Raw genomic sequence first — 7,859 nt, 5'->3', positions numbered from 1 at the left:
GGCGCATACTTTGAATAAAATATTTGTTATCATTCTCTTGAAATAAATGTGTTTTTTTCTTGAAAAAATACCGGTTTCATATGTATACACCTGGTATTGTACTATTTCGAGACTCTTCGACCCATAAACAGTCAGGGGCGTATAAACGATTTGTGTTGGAGTTTCGCCTTGAAAAATATTGTTGTTTTTTGTTTTTTTTTTTAATTTTGATGCTGTAATGTCCTAATGAACGTGAAAATGTTTTTGCTCGAAGATCAATCTTGATCAAAGCACTGATTTTTGAATATGTACGTACATGTATCAAGGTGGCCACTTTAATCACAGAAGAAAGTCCCCAGGCATTTCCCGGTTCTTCTCGTCTCGGCCAATTTTGTCACGGTCATTGAAATTAGAAAATTCGATCTTTACAAAATTTGAAAAATTTGGAATTTTTAACTTTTTAATTTATTTAGAAAATTATAAATTATAGAATTAAAGGTTCAGTTTCATTTCAGAACATATAAATCAACGTCATCATTTTAAATTATCTGAATCAAAGAACCAATCAACGAACAAATGAGATTATATCGAGCTTTGGCACACGCCTTTAAAGTATAAAAAAGAAAGCAAGTTTAAAAAAATTGTATTAAAAATAAAAAAGTCGGTTTTGCGGTCAAACTATGCAAAATAAGAAAAGAAAAAAGATTAAACAAAAATCTTGTTCTGCAAGAGGCTGACACATTTTTTTAAATCTTTTTTTTTTATAGAACGCGTAGCTTTTGTTTTAATCGTAAAAAATAACATAACAAATTAAAAAATTTAATTTTTGGAGAAAAGACAGGAAATACAAAACAAGCCAAAAAGAAACTGACAAAAGTTGTTCACTCGTGAAGATCTACAAATATTTCACAACTCGTTTTTGGATAGGACGCTTAATATCTGTTTATTCTTAAAAGAGCATTAAAAATAAATAAATTATTTCCGAAAAGAATAAAAAATGGGAAAAAGTTACTGGAAAAAAGTTGTTCGTAAAAAAATAACAATAAAGAAACATGCAAATTTGTTGAAAAAGATACCAGATAAAAAAAAATAATAGACAAGAAGTGTTAATCAACAAAAAGATAGACAAATTTTCTATTAACTATTTTTTGAAAGAACGCTTAGCTTTTATTTTGATCGTAAAAGATATCATGGTAATAAAAAATTTTGTTGTTGTTGTACTTGCACTTCTTGAAATTATAAAATCAAAAGAATAAAAATACGTCCTTTTTATATTAAATTAATACATTTAATAAATCCCGTCTCAGGATTCTTCATCTACAATAACAAAAAAATTTTAAATTGAGTATAACCGAAACAAACGAAAAAGAATTCAAATTTTTGAAAAAGTCAACCAAGACACCTGTCTAGCATTCTAATTGGCGGAAATGGTAGTAAAATACCGTTAAATTTTATTTCGTAGGTTAATACACTCAAAACTATTATTTTTTCATTCTATTTCCGTGAGTACACCTCGCGCTTCGCGCTCGGATATTTATTCTTTGCATTTGAAATGCTTGAAAAAAACTTTATCAAAAAGATCTCTTTTAGATGGCAGTATTTATATGCGTCTTCATATTCTGAATTGTCTACTTAATTAAGTACAGTCATAGATTAGGTTTCTCAAATCTCTGTAGGCTTTGAGGTACACATTTTCATCGTGACACTCGCGCTGCGCGCTCGATTTACGACAGACATTTGTAAACAGGTTTTGTTGGATTTTTTTCTCGTAACTTGCGTCGTTTTTCCACACATTTTTTTATTTTACTTTTTTCAACGTTATTTTTCACGAATAAAACAAAAAGTACGCGTCCTATCAAGAAGTGATTCTTAACGAAACTGTAGATCTTTTTTGGGATAACCATTTTCTTTAATTCATCTTTTTTTGTATACTACATATTTTGTCCACAAAATGGAATTTTTATTTTCCATTATTTTTTGTGCAATCGAAATCTGAATTTTCAATTTTTGAAGCAAATCCAAAAATTGGTTATGATAATCTTGTGGGGATTTCAAAAAGAAATGTTTTTCTTCTCTTGATAATTTTCTCGGATAATTTTCGTTTCATCAAAAAAAGTCAGTAGGATAAATTGTTTGTTCTTTTCAATAATATAAATATTCGTACATAGAATTTTCAAATTCAGAAAAAAATGGTCTCAAAAACTTACAAAATGCGCTGACTTTTTGAATATTAATCAAAAATGGCTGGTTAACGAACTCGTCCTTTCTTTTAGGACCTAAAAAAAGTGTTCCAAAGATGGATTTAATTCGTTCATTTTTTCAAGAGTTATCGTGTTTACGGACGGACGGACAGACAGACATGCGCCATCGTGAAAAACTGATTTTCGGATTCAGTGGGTCTCGAAAAGTGGAGATCCGTTGAAAAAGTGTGATCTCAAATTTCCGACAATTCTAATACTTCCTCAATCATAAATGATGAGAATGTAAACATACACAGGTGTCGTTTGATTGAGGCATATTGGTATGAGCGAGCGATAGACCAGGTAAGAAAACAACAAAGACAGTTCGTTATTTCAAAATACTCACTTTAAGTTTTAAAAATAGAAGGTTTGTTTAGAGACTTCGACTAGCCCTCAGGTGCGTGCTGGAAGCTGGCTCAAACACGGCATTTGGCTTTAAAGATGAACTTTGAGTGGGCTAATAAAACTGGCGGGAAGATTGTTGCGTTAAGACGGAAGATAAGATTGTTGCAAAAGACTAAGCCTAAGATGAGACTGAGGAGGTACCTGTCTTTTACCCTTATATATTTAACATAAAGTCCTTTTCGGGGGAATGATTTTTTCGCCTCCGAATGTTTGTCCTATCGTAGATTCACCCTCGTGAAACCATCGTCGTCCTCGTGAAGGAAATCTCGGTAGTCATAACTCAGAGGCAAGGTTCCACATATAGAAACGGGGAAAGCGTTATACATAAACTCTGCAAGTTATACTTGGTAAAGCTTTGATCTAAATGGTAAAACTGAAACTTAAAACTTAAACAGGTTCGGCATAATTTTATTAATCTAATATATAAAATGGGTTATTCAGGCCTGTCCACTGATGGGAATTATAACCAATCGCCACATGTGCGAGTTCCACCACTGTCGGCCTTGGTTACTTGATATCAGAGTGATATTAGAGAGATATCACTCGAAAATAGGTGTTGTACGAGTCCGCGGCAACGGAACCGCTATCATTATCGAATAACGCACAGATCATCAGTCTCCTGGTGTGCCATCAGCGACTTCAAGGGACGTAGCAAGAACTATTATGTACAGCAATGATCCCCCTTTTCCTTCTTACCCTGATTTTTATGTTATGTTCATTTCTCATAAAATCAATTACATATTAATTCTGATATACGTACATAAATAATAATATCCAATAACACAACTTAAAAATTGAACATTACCAAATCGATCAAATGCAATCAAATGTTAAAATCTGTTCAAATCGTTCTATGGTAGAACGATTCCAACAAACTTTAACTTATGATGTCATTTGATCGATGATCGATTTGATTTGGTTCAATTTTTGGTTTGTGCTATTGGTGAAAATCTGTTGTGAATTTAAGTTCATCACGCAAAGAAATGATCATTCTTGCAGATGCAGTAAACTTGAGCAGACGATAGAACTTCTATCGTCTGCTCAAATTTATTTCGAAGTTTGAACCCACACGAGCGCCGCCCAGGGCACGTAGCAATTACTATTGTTCTTTCGCCACTTTGCCTATGGGAGTGGGCACACCGTGGTGCATCTTTGCTGAACACTCTGCGGCGGTAGAATAAAAATTTTTAATCATGAAAAATAAATGTAAAGCTTACAATATCTGAAGTTCAGTTTAATTTACAACTTCAGAATTAGGTAGATAAGGAAAAATTTCGTTCTGGTTAATTTTGCACCATAATTTACATGAAATCTAATTTTACCTTTTTTTAAATTTTAAATCTCTAAATAAATTAAGCCCAAGTCTTTTCTCTGGGCGATAAGGAATGATTAGTAGTCATTCGCGTACCACAAAATGCGAAAACAAAACAATATGCATTTGACATTGTACTAATAGAATTTCAGAATTTAAGGGCTAATAAATGTAAAACGAGAACTTTTGAAATACAAGCAATCACAGATACTGGATCTCCGGACAATTATATCTCGAAAGAATTTCTGGTAGATAATTATTTAAAAATTCAGGGATTACTATTTTGAAACAGCAAGCACAATTTCAATGTCAATTAGGAACCTCAGGTTGTGGATAAAGTTTCTTTAAACGTTATTGTAGATAATCAATTATTTCGTTTCAGTTTTATCGTCCTACGAGGATTGATACCGACGTGCATAATTGTGACCTGTTTCTTAAATAGGCCATTGTAACGCATCGAAAAATCCAAATTCTCATGAACAAATTTCTTGAGAGGACGATTCGATACAACTAAATTCAAACAGAATCAACAATAAGAATTAAAAATCGAAGTTGTCCTATGTATCTAGATGTCTTTAGGATAATAAATGCTCGGTGACAAAAAATGATACAACTGTTACGTGCTTGGTGGGACACAGAGGTTATTAAAAGAGGAAAGAATGTCGAATTTTCGTGAATTGAAGTCACGAAATATATTTGAATTCTTAATTCAAGAAAATAGCGTCAATTTTCAGCTAGGTGTTAACGGTACAAGTATTTTTTGAAATTTTATCTGCTACATCGTCAGAGATTCTACCTTGCCAACAGTAGATCAACCCTCCAAACTATGAAGGCAGAAAATATACACAATATCGGTCAAGTTAAGAACCTTTAATAACAGAATATTCTTAAAATCTTAATAAGACTAGATGGAAAATAATATTTTCAGATTAAAATTGTTTCATTAAAAAGATCCTACTCTATCTTAAAAAAAAATAAAAATAATTACTTGTACCATTAACACCTAGCTAAAAATTGGCGTTATTTTCTTAAATTAAGAGTTCTTATTCTGATCCCTCTAATAGCTTAATTGGAAAAGCACCTCCGGAAATCAGTATATTTAAATTAATGAGATATAAAACAGGTAATCTGAAAAATCAAACAATGCGCAACTTATCGAATTGTGCTTATAACAGGACTATTATATTTAATCGCAGAGGTGTCACAAACACGCAATAAGAATTTAATTGAATTTTATTATTAGAATTGCATCATACTCGAAACCCATTAACCTTCGTTAATGGAAACACTTTATGCAGGCTAAACGATCCTATTAATAGACAAACGAAATCCATTCACTTACTGAATGAACATAATTAACATTTAACATGGAATTTAAATACCATCGCCTTAAAAAGATGAAATAAAGTTTAAAATCTGCATTCTGATATAAATACGAATAAAGGCTCTCTATACATTTTAATAATTGATGCTTGCATTCAATTTATTCAACATTCTTTGCAAGTTGTAGATTGACTCTGCCATAAAAACCTTATCATCAGCGATCGCTAACCCACCTACCCATACTGTTTCGAGATCCACACCTTCTTCGTCGAAAAGAGCCATTCTTAAACACTTGTCCATAAATAATATAAATAGCCATTAAGACACAAGCATCCTTGTCTAACACCTTACATAATATCGAAACAGTACCTCAATTTCCCATTTACACTTACACTCGCTTTACTACCCGTATATACACATATTGTTTTCTTAGCTTGTAGGAGCCATCCATTGACTCCGTACTCTTTCAGGACTCCCCAAAGTTTACTTCTATCTTCCTTGTCAAAAGCTTTTCTTGGTCGAAAATTGAACAGAAAGCTTTTTTTCCTATACTCCAACTTTTTTCTGTGATTTGCCTTAAGCTACTCAATAAGCTAATCTCTCTGTAATTATTATAGACGCTTTTATCTCCCTTTCTTTTTTATATTGGTACGATAATCGCTTTTATGTAATAATCTGTGACTTCTTCCATCTCGATACATAAATTAATCAATTTGCAAAGTCCCTAACCTCAGTGACTCAGACTTTCACAAATGAGTTTTCTAACGCATCGTGTTCCAGATCGCATTTGTAGTGTTTTATAGCTTCATCCCCGAATAGTCCCCAAAAATAGTCTCTCAAAGTTATGTTCGTTTAAAACGCTGCTATAAGAGTGTTCTTGTTAGACATATAATGAAATTTATTGATGTTGACCATGATTTTGATTGGGATAATATTAACATTTTGCATAGTCAGTATAATGAGAGAAAAACAGAATTTATGAAAATGCTTCACATTAAAAAAAGTGTATGTATTAATTTAAAGACTGATTTGGACAGCTTAAACAAGAATTATTCTAGTATGATTAATCAGACTTAGCACTGAGTTTTCATAAATTTGTATTTCCTTTTACTTTCTCTATTTCTGATGTGCTTATGATGGATTTTTTAGGTTTTTTATGGTCGGGTTGCCTGTTAACCCTTACCGGATGTTTCAGTATGCTTTTGGTAGGTTCTCATTTCGAACTTCATCTGATTCGCGGGTGTCAGAAAGGTAGAAACGTAGTTTTGGTACTGATCCTCCTTGCTCGAGTATTTTTTTTTTCTTATGTTTTTTAAAATTATTTTATGCCTTAACAAGGGTGCTCTATAAGTGCCGAAATTTTGGTGATTATTTTTTACAACTGCTTTTTTATTGTGATTTGATAATAATAAAAACAAAAAAGACGAGAGAAAGAAAAATCAAAAGAAAGGAGATTTGACTGGTTGCCTTCTCATTTTTCTTTCCTCTTTTTTATTTTTGTTACAGAGGAATTTTTTTTCTTTTATTTTTTCGTAAGAAATTCTTACCTTTTTCAAATTTGCAATGAAAACATTTTATAGTGGTTGTGCAAATTTAGTCCTAGGATGTTTTGTTGTATTTTCAGGAATTCTGTTCATTAATTTGATTATTGGACGTTAGGTAGGATCTTAAATTTTATTTCAATCGCATTAAAATTTCTTTAATTATAATATTGATTACTCTAAGAAAATTTTATTATTATATTATTTCTACCTTTTGTCTCTGAGTGAAACAAATAGTATCAATGTTAATGAAAGAAAGTCATTTATTCTTTTAAGTAAATAAACACAAATCAAAGGAACCCAGCCTACTCACTAACAGCATATAAAATATTCACAGGGTTGCATTGCGAATTATATAGGGAGCACCATCAAATATTAATTTCGAAAAAGTGGCTGCAACTTTGCTCTATCACACGCTACAATATACTGAACAACCCGAAAATGTGGGGAATGCACTCAGGAAGAGCACCTGACCTTTTTTACATCATGGAACAACCCGATATATAGGGGACCGATGGTTTCTCGCCTTACTGCAAGCATTATACTGGGTAAGATCAAGAATTTAGGCTTGAAAGGAAAAAAAAGACATTTTCATACTCCTGGTCTAATTAATTTTTGCTAGAGAAGAAAAGGGAAATACAGTGAAGCTCTGAGATAGGCCCCCCTGATATAGTTATTCCGAGAATTGACGCCTTGCCGCAGGTAGGAGTAAAATGAGGTGCGCGGGGTGAGCGACGGTCGCTCAGTCGTGAACAAACGAAAGCGTTTTCTACGAAACAGCACTCCCCAGTGGGCACAACATTTTGCGACGTATTGGCGACATCGTTACGACATCTTTGCGACACCTTTACGACATCCTATGACCATGTCCTTTTGGTGTCTTTGAAATGTCGTAAAGACGTGGACATAGAATTTCGTAAAGTTGTCGTAAAGATGTCGTAACGATGTCGTAAAGACGTTGTTTCGGATAGAATTAAGTGAATAAATATTTAAGATTATTAAACTAAGATTAAAAATGTATAAAATCATTTCTTGCGAATGTAGTTTATAATCAGTTAT

This window comes from Belonocnema kinseyi, chromosome 1, assembly GCF_010883055.1.
Source record: "Belonocnema kinseyi isolate 2016_QV_RU_SX_M_011 chromosome 1, B_treatae_v1, whole genome shotgun sequence".
NCBI lineage: Eukaryota > Metazoa > Arthropoda > Insecta > Hymenoptera > Cynipidae > Belonocnema > Belonocnema kinseyi.
The sequence above is the reverse complement of the archived record's forward strand: the minus strand, read 5'-3'. Positions refer to the sequence as shown.